We start from the raw sequence: 18321 nt of genomic DNA, 5'->3' as shown, positions 1-18321 counted from the left end.
TGGAGTCATTTCAAATTAGCACAATTGCCTACCCACACAAATCGCTATCTTCATGAAGATTCTCACCACCATCCAGCACAAAAACAAGGCATTCTCACGACACTCATCAAGAGGGCGATACAAATTTGTGAGCCATCAAATATCCAGGAAGAGATGGACACACTCAAAGTCATGTTCAAGGGTAACGGTTGGAGTGATGTGCAGTTTCATAGAGCCCTGCATCCCAGAGCGATGACCAAGCAAAGGTCAGAGAAAGAAGAAATGAAGGAAACTGCCTATCTGCCTTACATTCACAACACCCAGATCAAATTGCCAAGGTGCTCCGCAAACATAATATAAAAAGCGTGTTTGGCACAGTCACTAAAATTTGCTCACAGTCTAGGTAAAACCAAGGACAAATTGTCCCTTACTTTTACATCCTGGGGTATACAAAATTCCCTGTACTTGCAGCAAGGTATACATTGGCCAAACATGCCGGTCCATTGGTACTCATATCTAGGAACACGAACAAAATATTCGTCTTAACCAGCCAGCTGAGCACGCTGTATCATCGGGTCATTATGTCGTGTTCTAAGACGCTTGAGCTCTTACCCACACTAGACACTACAGGTCCAGGATTTTACAGGAAGCTGTGGAAATACATAGAAATGCTAACAATTTCAACAGGGACACTGGCTATCAATTAAGTGATACGTGGTTGCCAGCCATTAAGGATTTATGTAGGTAGTCCCTTGTCTGTCCCTTCACTATTGTAATTACGTTCCGGTATTTTCCAAATTCGTATGTTACTCATCACCAGATGTTTCATTCCAGGCTTGTGTCAGTGTCATACTTTCATAATGTGTGTACCTGTTCTGTGACCCCCTCTCAAACCGATTCTGATGGTGCCGTCAGCTTCAGCTTTGAATGCTAGAGCTGTACCGCGTATGGTGGTCCATCTGGTGAGGAATGAACTTACTACTATACGCGAACCTTTTCTTGAGCCCTGAGCTCCCTAGTGCTGAATCGGTAGACCTCGGTTATCTTCGACATCCATATTGACAACCTTTGAAACACAAACTATGCATCGCTGTGCGACATCTGGCGTACACTTTACGAACTAGTACTGATGTTGTTTACACAGCAAAGCCAAACTATATAATTCATGCTAGGAACAAGATTCGCATCGAGAAATGTTATATAATGTTAAATAATGTATGTGTGACAGAGTTGCTGGCGTAAGATAATAAATGTTTAGAAAATTCATATCGATCGATCATATTATCGATTCAATTCAGATTTCATTTCCATCCAGTTGGCAGTATAACCGGAACCGTCAGCGCTCCCTCCTTACCCCATACGCCGTAAAAATCGGGTTCAAGAAAAAGTTCGCGTATAGTACTTACACTTCTATTGCTAACATCTAAATTCAAGCTTTCATTCTTGGAGACCGGACGAGTAGACCGTGCGGTTGGGGCGCGGAGCTGTGAGCTTGTATCTGGGAGATGGTGGGTTTGAGCCCCACTGTCGGCAGCCCTGAAGATGGCTTTTCGTGATTTCCCATTTTCACACCAGGCAAATGCTGGGGCTGGACCTTAGTTAGGGCCACGGCCGCTTCCTTCCCACTCCTAGCTCTATCCTATACCATCATCGCCATAACACCTATCTGTATCGGTGCGACATAAAGCAACTAGCCTTCTTGGAGAAGTCTTCCTTGTGAACAGTCAACATTTTCTTCTGAAGATGCAGAGCAAATTTGTCTGTGAAACAAAGAATTTCACCTCATTTTCTTTACATGGCATAAGCCCAAAAAGCCTATTCATATCTATAAGTACAGGCCATGAAAGCATTAAAAATTGTCTGGTCTGGTTTGTAAAGATTATTCTTTTCCAGAATGGCCTGCGGTTGTTGCATTGGTTGAAGGCTTTCAGCATCTCTGCGATGAAGAGCGAATGCCTTCAGTTGTTCCATCATGTGATGAGCTAAAGCATGTTTGGTTATCGAAGTATCTAAATTGGAGTTTTCATCTGTACTATGTTTTTTTTCTCACTGTCACTACAGTCACCAACTTTCAGTATTGTTGCTTGCACATCCTTCACCATTTCACTAATATCCCATGAATTTTCCTCAATCTGTAGACTCCTATCAGTCAAGGTGTATTCACTAGCATAAACATTTTTGCACCCTGCCTGGTTCAAATGAACCTGGACTGAATCTTGTGGTAGTTCTTTTTCCTCTTGATTTTCCAAGTTCCCTTCAGTCCCATTAACACAAAAATCTGCCATGAAGAAACAATTCCAAATCATGATACTGTATAGGCTTTTTGGTTTATGCCGTGTCAAGAAAATAAGGTGAAATTCTTTATGTTTCGCAGAGAACTGTGCTCTGCGTCATCAGAAGAAAATCTCGACACTCCACAAGAAAGGCTTCTTAACAATTATTTCTTTTAAATTTAGACGTTAAAATAGAAGTGGAAATGGTACGTTCATTCATCACCAGATGGCTTCCTGGCTCCCTGATGATTCGGTCAGCTTCCACTTCGAATGCTAGTGCTGTGCCACGTCCAGGGCACAGTATCATGTCTATAAGCATGGGCCATGAAAGCATCAATGGCAAAAATTCCAAATCATGTCCTTAGTTACAGCTCTCCAAGCCAAATCAATCCATCCCATTGCATCCAGTACAGTGACAGATTTGGAGAGATCAGAGGCAGTAGATGTAATGTCAAGATTTGAAAGCTGTCTCAGTATAAGCTGTCTGTACTGGCTTTTGAAAGCTTGAATGATGCCTCGATCATGAATGATGAGAGACAGAAAGAAGTAGTGTTCAAGAGAAAGAACACTATCTGGATGTTTTTCAAGTTTAATTCAGGATGGCAAGTCACATTGTCTAGGAAAAGTAGAACTTTCTTGTTTGGTTATTCATTTTCTTACTGAAAGGAACAAGCCAGTCAGTTATAATTTCTTGCATCATCCAAGCTTTTCTGTTAACTCTCCATTCCACTGGTAACTTCCTTATATCCAGTTCTTTAAAACAGCGAGGGTTTGATGCCTGTCCAATAACAAGAGGTTTTGATGTTTCACCTGCCATATTTTAAGTAGACTAGCACAGTCAGACACTCTTTAGAAATATTTCCTCCTCAGAAACATAAAATTTTGTCTGGAAGATTAAGAGAAAACAGACCAGTTTTGTTTGCATTATAAAAGTCTTCTTCCTTATAACCTTCAATAATGGAGGACAATTTCTCTGTCCATTATTCAGTTTGCAGGGCAGCAACATCAGCAGATTTCCCTCACACAGTTTTGTAGCAAATGTTGCGCCTAATCGAAACTTTTCCAGCCAACCATATGAAGCTTTAAAATCTTCATATCAAAGTTGTCATACTACTTCCTTGGCCTTTTCTTGAATAATAGGAATAGACTGTACAGCCAGTGACTCAACACAGAGTGCTGGGCAGCAGTAAATCACCTCACTCCCTAACGGAGCCAAGAGCCTCATGAAAATGATTTATTGTCGTCGATGGTTTGAGGAGAGGAACATCAAGGTCATTGGTCTGAAGTGATGCAATAAGTAATGAGTTGTATTTTTAAATCTTTGAGAGTAACTTTATGTTTACTGCTATGCCACTAATCTTATGATGAATTCTGATATATGTCACAATTTGGTAGATAATAGACACTGAAACTGGTCAAGCTGTTGGCACTATGAAGACAGGAGAACTCTGTTTCAAAGGCCCGTTTATTACAAAAGGCTACTACAAAAATTCAACAGCTACTTCAGCTACTATTGACAAAGGTGGCTGGCTACATACTGGAGATATAGCATATAGTGATGAAGATGGGTTCTTCTTCATTGTGGACAGAATCAAAGAGTTAATCAAGTATCGAGGAGATCATGTAAGTATGGCTGTAGACTTTCAGATAATATCAATTTCTCTATGCAAGTCTTGTTTGAACATTGTCTATCCATTCTAATACAAGTTTAAAATCAGTCAGATTTGTATTGCTGTTCTTATTGTGAATCTGTTTGGCTGGGGTTACTTTCTATGGGATGGAATAGACTGTACAACCAGTGACTCAACACAAAGTGCTGGGCAGTGGTAAATTACCTGACTCCCTAAGGGAACTAACAGCTTCAGGCAGAGGGGTCCCCTTCAGGTGGGTGCTGGTCCCCCGTGGAGGAAATGCCACTGAAATCCAGCTTGCAACATCTGTACTCCCCCTCGTGCACCTCTTCCACCTTTCTTTTCCTATCCTCTAATTTATATTTCCCTTTCTTACCTTTTCTTTTCTTCCTACTTCCACACTTCTCAGCTACATTTCCCTGTTCTTCATTTTTCCTCTGTTGTTCTACCTGCAGTGACTGATACCGATTTCTCGTAGACACCTGTCCTGAATTCTGCTCCTGAATAGAGCCTTAACTGCAATGTCTTTCCTCTTAAAACATTAGACCACCTGTTTTCTACAATCCCCCCCTCCCACCTTTCCTTCCCATCCCTCTTTTACACCTACCATATCTCGTACATTGTTTGAGGGAGGCCTAACTTCCTTCCTGTCCTCCGAGAGAATCCTAATTATCTCCCTTACTTACACTTGCATTCTTTAGCCATTCTTTATGGAATAATGAAAAAAGAAAAAAATTATTCTGTGAAAAAATGAAAGGAAAGAAATACTGTCCATGTTAGTACACAAGAATCACACGACAATAAGGTTGAAACTTGGTCGGAGGTATAAAATCCCCTCAAGGACCAGTGAAGCAAGATGTCAGATGAGGTAATTTATAATTGTATCAATGGCTATGTCTTATCAGAATTGCTGTCATGCTAAGGTGTTCTCCCAAAGCAGCACATGCCACTTTTACTCAAGTTACCTAAAAAATGGACAAGATCTCCCTGTTCAAGTACGGGACAGGCCAGAGATGTTAGTCCAACTGCGGTTTGTTACACTTAACATTGGAACGTTGACTGGTTACCATCGAGAGTTAGCTGAAATCTTGAAGAACAGATAGATTGATATCATGTGCATCTAAATGACAAATGACACTGTCTCCTGTTATGCACCCACAAGCCAGGTTCATAGACAATGAAAAGGAGAAATTCTGGGAGAACCTTGATGCCCATCTGCGAACATTTGCCACAGACGAGTCTCTCTATTTTTATTGTCTGGCCAGTCCAGTCCGCTGTGATAACAGAGTGGGTCATACAGCCAGTGACTCTGCGCTGAGTGTTGGGTGATGAGAAATAAATCCGTCCTCTAAGAGGACCAACAGCTTTGGGCAGATGAATTCTCTAAGGTGATGGTGAGAGTCTCCTCAGTGTAGGAAATGACACTGGAAGATCAATGACAGATTGATCATAGCAAGTATAATTTGAGACAGTAACATGAGTTCTGTTCCAAGTATATGTTCCATAAACTGAAAATAAAGAAGAAAATACAGAAAAATTCCTTGAAGAAGTGGAGAAATACATAGAAGACAAGGAAGTAATTATAGTGGGAAATCTGAATGCACAAGTGGGAAGAGAAGAGATTCTGCGGTCATATGAATATGGTAACAAAAATCATGTTAATGGACTTCTGCCAGAGGAACCAACTGATAATAGGAAACACATGGTTCAGGAAGAAAAATAGCCAGAAGATTACAGGTATGGATGGGGAGAGAGAAGAATGAATATCTAGCTAGGATTTCACCACCTTTCAACATCACAGTGAGTGTCCACCAAGATTCAGCACTATTGCCTCTACTGTTCATCCTCCATATGGACATAGTGACTGCTAACATACAGACACCACCTCCCTGGTCTCTACTATATGCAAATTATATTTATCCCCTCTTGCAGCAGACCCACCTCGAGCTCGAACTCTGAACACCAGATGCAGAAGTGGAAAGACAGACTGGCTGAAAATGGACTCAGGCTCAACATCCAAAAAGACAAGTATCTGAAATGTGACTCTCAAGCCAATGGTAGCATCAGCATTGACACCCATGCACTGGTAACATCTGACAGTGATGCCACCATGGTTCACATGGAGGCAAGTTACTGGCCATTTTCTGTGACAAACACATATCTCACAGCAAAAGTAAAAAAGACAGTAGGGTGACAGAATGTCAACCTGTGATGAGGAAATTATGCCAAATCATCCACATTGTGAAGATGTAAATGCTCTGGTGAACCCTCGGCCTAACATGCTACCACAATGTGGCACACAAAGAGATGCGGCAGACTAGGCATGACCCCAATTGTAGAGAAAGAGAGAGAGGGAAGGCTCTGATGGTATGATCATATCATGCATCAAGACAGCAGTTCTGCGGCAGCGAAAGTGGCCCTTCAGTTCAACCCTGGAGGATGTCGTCCGCACGAAAGACGAAGGAAATGGTAGACGGACTCCATCATAGAAGACATGCCGGTTGCAGACAGCGCAGAAGATGTAGAGCATTGAGTAAAATGTAGAAGGCATAGCAAGATAATGGACCCTATTGAATAGGGCATACACTACTAAAGAAGAATCATCTTCTATATCTAGCCTAGCTCTCATTTACAAGACTGTTGCTACTTATCATTTTAATTTTCATTGTCATTTAACCTATCTCCAACAGGAAAACAGTGCTCCTACTATGTATGTATGAAATTAAATGAAATGAAATTGCGTACGGCTTTTAGTGCTAGGAGTGTCCGAGGACAAGTTCGGCTTGCCAGATGCAGGTCTTTTGATTTGACGCCCATAGGCGATGCACACATCATGATGAGGATGAAATGATGATGTAGACAACACATACGCCCAGCAACCCTGCCAGCGGAATTAACCAATTATGGTTGAAATTCCGGGCCCTGCCGGGAATCAAACCTAGGACCCCTGTGACCAAAGGTCAGCACGCTAACCATTTAGCCATGGAGCCAGACTGTATGTATCTTGATTTCAGCAGCAGCTCCTGATTAAAATTTTAGGGTGGGCAAGATATTATTGTTGTTTCATATTAAACATTGTTTTATATTTGACATTTATTGTTGTCAATATTGTTATTATCATCATTTCCTGCCGGGCTGAGTGGCTCAGATGGTTAAGGCGCTGGCCTTCTAACCCCAACTTGGCAGGTTCGATCCTGGCTCAGTCCGGTGGTATTTGAAGGTGCTCAAATACGACAGCCCTGTGTCGGTAGATTTACTGGCACGTTAAAGAACTCCTGCGGGACTAAATTCCGGCACCTCAGCGTCTCCGAAAACCTTTAAAAAAAGTAGTTAGTGGGACGTAAAGCAAATAACATTATTAAATTATCATCATTTCACACAGCACAACATTTGAAACAAATATTAATAAACAGTTCATGCATTAAAAAGTGTACTCACATGGCTCCTTATCCTTTCCTGTGTTTGGACAAAGCAAATTGGTGTTGAAATTCTTGATTTCTGATAAGCACTTCTTGCAAATAGAAAGCATGGCCAGTGGATTAAGCCCATCTTGTCGGACAATCAAATTAACTTCATTCACACAGAACTCACTAGCACACTTCTACTTAGAACACCAGACAACTGAAACTGTATAAATATATTTCTGTATAAATTCTTAATTTCAACAAGCTGTGAACAATGACTAAGTACTTGTTCAAGGGCATTGAGTAGACACATTTCCTCTAAATCGGCTTGACTTTTCAAATAGATACAGAAGCGGGAAGTGAAATACAGAGATCTTCTATTTCACTCCAGTGCAATGTTATGGGCCAATTCTCCAGGCCATTGAAGAGAAAAGATGATGATGCTGTTTGTTGTTTAAAGGGGCCTAATAGTTAGGTCATTGGCCTCTAATGGTACAAGGTGGAACAAAATGAAAATGAAAACTTCAAAATGTATCCACTGAATAGAATTAAAAAAAAAAAGATGAAAAAAATGATAGTGAAACAATAACGGCCAGTGGGTCCCATTCACAATGTCTAAATTACTGGAATGATCCTTATTATTTAAAGGAGTCCAAAATCCAGGTCAGTGGCCCCTCACAATGGTACAAATCAGTGGTAAAGCAGAACCATGGTATTCCTCTATAGTGGTACTAATAACAAGTAACGTAGACTGATGGTGTGTCTCGCATGGTGGTATTAATCACAGGTGATTTAGACCCATGGTATGTCACACACAATGGCACCACTCACAAGTAACACAAACCCATGGTGTTCCTCACATAAGGGTGCTACTCACAACCAACACAGACCCATGGTGTTCCTCACATTGTGGGACTAATCATGGGTGCCGGTATTCCCATGGTGTTCCTCACTTAGTGGAATTAATCACAGGCCACGTATACTCGTGGGGTTTCTCACATAGTGTTACTAATCACAGGCCACGTATACTCGTGGGGTTTCTAAGAAAGTGGTACTACTCACGGGTAGCACAGACCTATTCTGAATACAGGGGAATCAACACATTCCAGCGCAACGTTACGGCACATGGACATTAGTCCGCACACCTCAATGCCCGCCCGCCGCCTCATTGGAAGACACACTTTAGTACTAATCTCAGGCAATGCCCAGACTTGTGGTGTTCCTCACATAAGGGGTACTACTCCTAAGTAACGTAGATCCATGGTGTTCCTCACATGGTGGTACTAATCGCTAAAAAAACAAGTCAACCCATAGTGTTCCTTGTGAAATGGTACTAATCAAAAGTAGTCTCATAGTTCTAAAATCATCATCCCTTGGTCACCCCTTTTAGTTGCCTCTTACAACTGGCAGGGTATATCATGGATGTATTCTTCGTCTGCATCCCCCACCCACAGGGGTTGAAGAGAAAAGAAAATCCTTTCAAAGCACAGAAACATTTGCATGCAAGGCAGTGATATGTCCACAGTTTTCTCACCCAGTCCCTAACTCCATATACTTCACATGGAAGGTTTTGTAGAATGGCCCTCACTATTACAATACACCATACGAGATTGTCAGGAGCTTAAGCCAGGGATGAGTTCTGTAAACTGAATTCTTTCTAGAGATTCAAGAAGGTAAAAATAAATTATTTAAAGTAGAATATCTGCAATGTAAAGAAATTTTTAAAGACAGTAATAAAACAAATTTTGTGCAGTATGGCCTAACAGCCCTGATTAGGCTGGGCCCTTTCAGCCCTTAATGATTCACTGCTCATGATTGATTCATTGATAACACCTTTATTGAATGTGGCAAAGTTAGGGCTCCTGGCCTTCTCTTACTCTTAACCTTCAAATTTCAGAGTGGACAGTTCCTTTTAAAGTACATGTTTTGCAACAACTAACAAATTTCATATAGTCATCAGTAATGCCTTATACATCATGATATATGTTGACACCTGCTCATAAAGAAAATATGTATAAATATACATTATGAGGGGGTATCACAAAAAGAAAACTGGAATTATTTTATTAGTGGACAATACAGGCTACCTTTACTCACATTCACTTAGCGACTTTTAAAGTATTCTGCCTCAGATATAATATGATGGTTCCAGTGTTCAGTCTACAGTTCAAAACACTCCCTGAATCCCTTCTTGAATAGTCTGTTGAGTATACCTGAAATTTTATTAATTCCTGATCATTATGAAAATGACCCCAAAGCTCCTTTTTCACTGTAGGAAATAGGCGGAAGTCATATGGTGCTAGGTTTAGCAAATAAGGTTGGTATGGCATCACCTCAGTGCCCAATGGAGTGATAGTTTCTCAAGTCATGATGGCACGATGAATGGGAGCACTGTTCTGATGAAGAACTCATCCCATTTGAGCAAGGCACGGTCATTTTTTTGGCAGGTTTCCTCTTGAGAGGCCTCTTCAGTATCTCACAGTAGTAGTCAGCAGTAACAGTCACTGTACACAATGCCTTGCCGATCAAAGAAGACGAAATATACTGACTTTTCCTACACTTGTTCCAACCTTGGCCTTTGTGGGTCTTGGAATTGTAGGTTACTTCCATTGGGCACTTTCCTGTGTTGTCTGTAGGTCATAATGATGGAACCAGGTTTTGTCACATGTGGTGACTTTGGCCAAAAAATCTGGGTCTCACCGAAGCCTCCCTTTCCATTGTCGACATGCCATCACATGGTGAGCCTTCTGTTCATCGTTCAATACACAAGGCACCCACTTCGCTGCAACTTTGTGATAGCCGAGAACATTGCATGTTATGTCCTCAGCTGATCCATGGAAACAGTCATAATCCCTGCAATCTGCGCTATCAATACAAGACTGTCTTCCTGCAACTTGATATCAATTGTGTTGACATTGCATTCATTCTCCAAAATTAATTGAGGGTTGTCCGGGGCATGGAGCTTCCTTGAAGTCAGTTTTACCCTTCCTTAATTGTTAGGCCTCTCAGAGACTTGTGTTTTTCCCATGGCTTGCTCTTTGTAGACTTGCAACATCTCTACTGTTTGTGATGGAGTTTTGTCGAGAATGCAAAATCTAATTGATGACATTGTATGACACTGCTGCAACTTAAGATTCATGTTGGGTACAGTAAGAATATCCTTCCACTTTAATTGTTTCCTTCAAACTGAAAAGCTTCAGACAAATGATTGTGCATGGCATCACTCAAGGTTAGGCCTCTCCAGTACTCTCAAAACCAAATACAAGCACACTGAAATACAATAATTATGTTTTTTAAATACCTCTTCGTACTGTGCATTGAAACACCCACTATCTCATATAATAAATCTAGATATCAAGGAATCACTATCTCCAAAAGCTGATCTAGAAACCATTTCACGAAAACAGAAATTAATCTACACGTTACAGCATGCAGCACAATACAGTACTTCCATAATTCATTGTTACATGGAACCATTTTGACTGACTGATTGCCACTGTAAAGTTGTAGAATTTGGTCTCCAAGCAATGTTACTGTGTTTTATTGAGCAGTGTAAATGTAGGAGGATTGTCGTTCACAATACGCCATAAACTTGAAAACACAAGTTTACTAGAATCTTAATTCCTTAAATTTTAAGCCTCGCATGGGTATATATTTCTCTGAATTTTATTATTCATTGAAAGCATACAAAATACAAACATATTTTCTAAAAAAATAATGGTAGGATATTGTATGTACAATAGATAGTAACATCAATGGAAAGAACACCTATTTCTTCTGTAGAAAACATTTTAATTCACCTATTACAGTTACTATACAAGGACATATTAATTTCAGTAACTGAGCATGTATGACACACCTAAAACAACAACAGTTCAAGAAGCCACCAAAATGTCTCCCTCATCCATCACTTGGATTTGGGTAGAACTAGAAACACACCCCACATGAGGTTTAAAGTGAAATGTCATTATCTTGCATACGTTCTTGAAGGGAAGTATCAAAGGATGCACTGAACAAGACACATTAAGGACCACATGAATCTGAGCACACAAGATGGTTAAAATTATCTTGGCATCTTACTTCTTCAGTCAGATATTTAGTCTCTTGTAGACATTACCATAAAATCTCTAATTTTTCCATTATTATTTTTTCATTCCTGCCTTCCTATTATGTTACTGATTACAGGTTGCTCCAGCTGAACTGGAAGCTATACTTGTATCACACCCAGCAGTTAAGGAAGTAGTAGTGATTGGTATTCCTCATGACCTTGATCAAGAACACCCATGTGCATTTGTTATTAAACAGCCAGGTTCCAGTGTAACTGAGCAAGAACTTGTGAATCTTGTGCAAGGTATGTTGAATACTCAATAAATATTACCACTGGAAATATGTCATTCTATGTGATTGTTTAGAAATATCTTCGGAATAGATTGGCTGTGGTTTTTGCTGCTGTTCATTTAGCACCACCCCAACATTTGATTCATCATTCAACAAACCTATTTTTAACTTCCTCTTACTATCTGAGCTTGTGCTTGGCTGCTTCTTCATATGTAGCTTCAGGTATGAATGTGTGTGTTATCATTAATCATTGTCATGTCCGACTCATTGGCTGAATGGTCAGTGCACTGGCCTTCGGTTCAGAGGGTCCCGGGTTCGATTCCTGGCCAGGTCGGGGATTTTAACCTTCCTAAGTTAATTCCAATGGCCCGGGAGCTGGGTGTTTGTGCTGTCCCCAACATCCCTGCACTCTCACACAACACTATCCTCCACCACAATAACACGCAGATACCTACACATGGCAGATGCCGCCCACCCTCATCAAAGAGTCTGCCTTACAAGGGCTGCACTCGGCTAGAAATAGCCATACCAAATTATTATTTTTAGTCATTGTCATCATAATCATGTACACGTTCCAACCACAGGCCAGGTCTGCCAACAACATATGTCTCTCAATCGTCTTTTGTCTTCCCACCATCTCTCTGTTGTCACTTTGGCCCAGTCCTCCCCTATTTTCTCCACCTGATCCTCCATTCCTTTCAGCCACCTGTATTCCATTCCAATTTTGTGCATCTGTCTGGGTATCCTGTTCTTCTACATTCTCTTAAGATTAATAGCTCATTTTGAGATAACAGTCTGTATGTGTTTAAGGAGCTTGAGTCGAGATACCAACAATTTCATTGAAAGCTGTTTGAGCCATGAAGGTGGAAGCAGATCCCAACTATTACGTATCTGGTGTGATACAAATCTATTAGGTGATTTGAATCTTTTAAGTAATAAGAAAAGTAGGAGAATTAATGTGGGTCTGTTAAAATATCTTATTAAAGGACATCAAGGTATTTTATGATGAAAGTATAGAGGAGGAATATAAATTGTAAATAAATACTGCATTATGAATGGTGTTCTGATCGGATTATATTTATTGTTCTTTCTTATATGCTGTTTTTAAATGTCCATTTGATTTTTTTTTTCTTTCCAAGTTTGCTTGTCAATTCTTAGTGGATAAATCTTTGTAGCATGTTATTCCTCAATTCCATTGTTTTCAGAAAGTATTAGGTTAGGCTCAACAATATACCAGATTTGCAGTTCATGAACGCAACCTGGGATGAGATTTTCATTTTGCTCTACCACTATTATTATTTAAATTTGAGGGATCTTCTGGTGAACTCTGGCACCCATTTACCTGGATCTTTATATTATTATTATTATTATTATTATAAATGGTGAAGCCTCCGTGGCTCAGGCGGCAGCACACCGGCCTCTCACACCTGGATACTGTGGTTCAAATCCTGGTCACTCCATGTGAGATTTGTGCTGGACAAAGCAGAGGCGGGACAGTTTTTATCCTGGCATTCCGGTTTTCCCTGTCATCTTTTATTCCAGCAACACTCTCCATTAACATTTCATTTCATCTGTCAGTCATTTCTCATTGCCTCAGAGGAGTGCGACAGGCTTCGGCAGGTGGCACATTTCTTATCCTTGCCGCTAGATGCGGCTTCATTCATTCCATTCCTTACCTGGTCGAATGACCGGAAACAGACTGTGGATTTTCATTTCATAATACAGTAAATGGTGAGGACTGGTTTAAGATAAGTTCCAAATTTCAAGTTTTTAAGGATTTAAACATAAGTAGATTTCTAAATATTTTTTAGTGCGTATCAGCATTTAGTTCTAACTACAGTCAGTGCTCCCATCAGTTGAACTACTAAAATTAAATTAGTATCTGTATTTTCATGTATCTTACTGACTGACCCCTTGGGAAGATATTGCACACAAATCTGTAATGGAAAGCATCTATAGCATTAGTTTCATTACTTATCAAAATACAGTACTGTGTTTCTCTTACAGATGGGCTGGCAGCACACAAATGGCTTCGAGGTGGAGTGCATTTTGTTGATTTCCTCCCTAAATCAGCCACAGGGAAATATAAAAGAAATGAATTGAGAAACATGTTTCAGAGTACATTATAAATGTCTGCATTACCACACGTGAATGGTGTACTGTTTTGTAGATGACAGGAAAATAAACTAAGGGCAGAACTTTTTAGTCTCTTTGATGTTAATAACCCCTGATATCATCTTTGTTTCAACAAAAGTGTACAGTAATAACCAACTGACATCAATACAGGACCATCAGTAATAATATATTGGTGTTTACTGAACAGAGAGATTCTAATCCAGGCGTTAGTTACTAATGATAGCCACACTAAGGTAAATAATCCTTGAATCAAATTCTGACTTATATGCTGACTTTCCCTTCTCCATTATGCCATTTCAATATTTCACCAACAATAATACAATTATTGTATTTGTATAATTCACCCTTCAACTGTTTTTTCTCTTCCAAAACAGACACAACCACAGACTAAAAATAAATACTCCCGACTATCTCAGTTAACTTGAATTGAAGGAGTTGTACAAAACAGGATCAACATTTTGTCCACATAGGCAATACTACTTTTAACAGGCAATCAAACAAAGAAGAATATAAGAATTGGCTCTGGAAGGGGAACAGAAAAAAAGAAGGAAAAAGGTTGGTTTCATATCCCACTGATTACTTAACAGGTTGTAGCAGAAAAATTTATCACAATATACGCAAAAGAAAGGGCAAATTGTCCCCACTTTTATATCCTGGGCTGTACAAAATTCCTAGTACTTGAGGCAAGGTATACATTGGCCAAACATGATGGTCTATTGATACTCGTATCAAGGAACACCAAGGAAATATCAGTCTCAACCAGCCAGATAAGTCAGCCATAGCTGAGCACGCCCTATCGTTGGGTCATCATACCATGTTCCAAGATGCTTGAACTCTTACCCACACTAAACATTACAGGACTAGGATTATACAAAAAGCTGTGGAAATACGTAAAAATCCTTATAACTTCAACAAGGACACTTGCTATCAATTAAGTAATATGTGATTGCCAACCATTAAGGATTTACATAGGTAAGTTCTCTTCCCTGTCCATTCACTATTCTTATTTTGTTTAGGTGTTTTCTAAATTCGTACTCTCCTCAACACTAGATGGTTCACTCTACATTATGTGTCATATTTTCATAACCTGTGTTCAGCTGTTACTGTATTAGTCATACTTCTTTTCACTCGCGTGTCTTCAACCTTGTTGTGTATGTCCTCCTTCCCCCCTCTCGACTCTCACTCATTTTTTTCCTCTTTCTGCTACACACTTTTCTTTCCATCTTCAGCTCTATTCTATTCTCTATCCTTGTCAGTCTTATGTTGCACTTATTTTATTTTATTTTGTTCTACGACATCTGTCTTCTGATTCATCTGATGGCCTTGCTGTTTATTTTGCAAGGCTCATGCCTATGATTGAACAGAAACATCTTAATTGGAGCTAAGATGGCATCGTCACTTCCTACTCACAAGGCTAGTGCACAGTGAGTATCTGGTGATGAATGAGAGTACCATTTACAAAAGACCAATGGTAAAGTATTCTTAAATACAAACTGTCATTATTAAAGAAGTCTTCTTCATGAACAGATGAGATTTTCTTCTGAAGATGCAGAGCAAAGTTCTTCGTGATACTTAAAGAATTTCATCTTGTTTTCTTGACATGGCAAAAGTCCATAAGCTAATTATGAAGTCTATAATCATTGGCTGTGAAAGAATCAGTCTAAATAATCAATACTTGTTTTACTTGTGATGATTTACAATTGGTCAATACATGTTCTGGTTTGTTTCAAACCATCATCAGCTGATAAATAACTAATGGTAAAGAATAATCATTCTCTTATAAATTAAAAGACATGCATTAATATATATATATATATATATATATATATTAAAACATTTGAACCTTCATGAGGATCCTTAAAATTAGTGTTTCTTGAAAAAAGTGGAATGCCATGTTAAAATCAATACACATAAAAATATTTGACCCTTCTTAATAATTCTTAAAATAAATGTCTCTTAAAAAGAATGTCATGTTAAAAATACTGCACATAAATTTTGATGAGTGTGTTAATCTTCTGTTGCATATTAAGCACTGTGTGATTATCACAAAATGCACACCTCACTTTGTAATAATTAATCAAACAGAAAATTACTGGCATAATAGGCAGCCCATTAGAGGCTCACTACAAATCCTTACATAGTTCACAAAAGAATTATAACATGAGGATAATAAGAACAATAATAATAACAATGACATCAGCAGCAGAAACAACAACAACAACAACATCGAGCGAGTTGGCTGTGCAGTTAGGGACGTGCAGCTGCGAGCTTGCATTCAGAAGATAGTGGGTTTGAACCCCACTGTCGGCAGCACTGAAGATAGTTTTCCTTGGTTTCCCATTTCCAAACCAGGAGAATGCTGGGTCTGTACCTTAATTAAAGGCATGACCGCTTCCTTCCCACTCCTAGCACTTCCTATCCCATCGTCGCCATAAAACCTATCCGTGTCAAGCCAATTGTAAAAATAAACAAAAAAAACCAAAAAACAAACAATAATAATGAGAGAAGTAAAATAAACCATATCAAAATCAAAAATCAAAATCTCTTTATTTGCAAATGAGGTGTCTACCTCGGTGGCAAATGGTACACTAAAATACATTATTGTCAAGCACTAAATTTTAAATTAACAGGAGACAAAGAAAATTTTCCTAGAATACAATATTATACAATTTAAGCTAATAATTTTTTCTATTAAACGCACACATCATCCTTAATAAATTTATATTGTTTACAAAATTCTACTTATAATATCTTACAAACATAGTCAACTCATATACAGTACGGTATGTGAAATTACTTCTAATAATACTATACAACTGGTATAAGATTAAAATTAACGTTGAATTTATTTACATATTTATATTTTACCCATTTTGGAACCTAAGTAGCATAACAACCTGCTGCGTCTTAACCAGAGCCCCTTTTGCCACCACTTTTCAGAGTTCCTGAAGGGCCTTCACAGCTACCGTAGCGGTCCCAGGGCCCTCGAAGTCCCCACTGTACTTCACCCCTACAAGCAGTCCCCTACTTGGGCTGTCCAAACACCTTAGACCAGGGGATGGAATTAATTTAATCACACACATTTATTATTTACAATATCCTGCACTGGTCGAATGCCCTCTAACATTTAATTTATTATCTCTGTTGTTGTTTATTCTCTTCTTGAATATCTGTACAGATTTTGGAAAAGGATCAAACACTACCCCTGGTAAACTGTTCCACTCCTTCACGCCCTTCCCAATGAAAGAAAATTTACCCCAATCGCTTCTGCTAAAATTCCTTCTAATTTTGTACTTGTGGTCAGTTCTAGCAATATAATTATTTTCCAACCGAAGCCTCTCACGGATATCTCCCCATGCTTCTTCTCCTGTATAGGCTCTATATAATCCTATAAGTCTAGTTTTCTCCCTTCTCTTACTTAAAGTTTCCCACCCAAGTTCCGTTAACATTTCTGATACACTACTCTTTCTCCTGAAATCCCCCCCGTTACAAACCTTGCTGCTTTCCTCTGCACACCATCTAGTTCTTTTATTAGGTATTCTTGGTGAGGATTCCAAACACTGTTTGCATATTCCAATAATGGACGAACCATACTTAAGTAACTTTTTTCTTTTAATTCTTTGTTGCATCCTTTAAGTAGCCTCATTATGACATGTAACGATCTGTATGCTTTCCCAACAACGTCATCAACATGACCCTTCCAGTGCAAATTACTTTCAAATCTCACACCTAAGTATTTGCACTTGCCATCTTTTGGGATAACTACCTCATCCAAAGTATATTCAAATTCAGTTTTAAAGCTCCTGTTTGTAAATGTTGTAACAGTTGATTTGCCTCCATTAATCTTCATATTATTTTCTTCAACCCATTCCTGGATACTGTCAAGGTCCCTTTGTAATTCTGAACAATCCTCAATGTTATTTATTTCCCTATAAAGAATTATGTCATCTGCATACAATCTTATTTTCGATGTTATATTGTTCCCCAAGTCATTTGCGTATATTAAGAAAAGTAACGGACCGATTATACTACCCTGTGCAATTCCCTTCCAGAGTTTCTCTTCCTGTGATATATTATTTCCTACTTTGACTTTCTGAACCCTTGAATTTAGAAATGTTCTTATCCAACGTATAACCCTTACGCCCAATCCTATTCCCTCCAATTTCTTTAATAATATTCCATGTTCCGCTCTATCAAAGGCTTTGGAAAGATCTATGGCTATGCAATCTAACTGGCCTCCTGAATCTAACTGATCTGATATGTCCTGCTGAAATCCCACCAGTTGTGCCTCGCAAGAAAATTTCTTTCTAAATCCATACTGGCTCCTCATGAACCAATTTTTATCATCACATATCCCTCTGATGTACTTTGCTATTAAACTCTCCAGTATTTTACAAACTATACTGGTCAGGCTGATTGGTCTGTAGTTCTCTGGTTTCCTTTTATCACCCTTTCCTTTATAAATTGGTATTATTATAGATTCCTTCCATTCCTTTGGTATCACACTATTATTTATGACATAGTCAAAGAGAAATTTTAAATAAGGCACTATATACCACC

Source organism: Anabrus simplex, chromosome 5 (genome assembly GCF_040414725.1).
Source record: "Anabrus simplex isolate iqAnaSimp1 chromosome 5, ASM4041472v1, whole genome shotgun sequence".
NCBI lineage: Eukaryota > Metazoa > Arthropoda > Insecta > Orthoptera > Tettigoniidae > Anabrus > Anabrus simplex.
Note: the sequence above shows the minus strand (reverse complement) of the source record.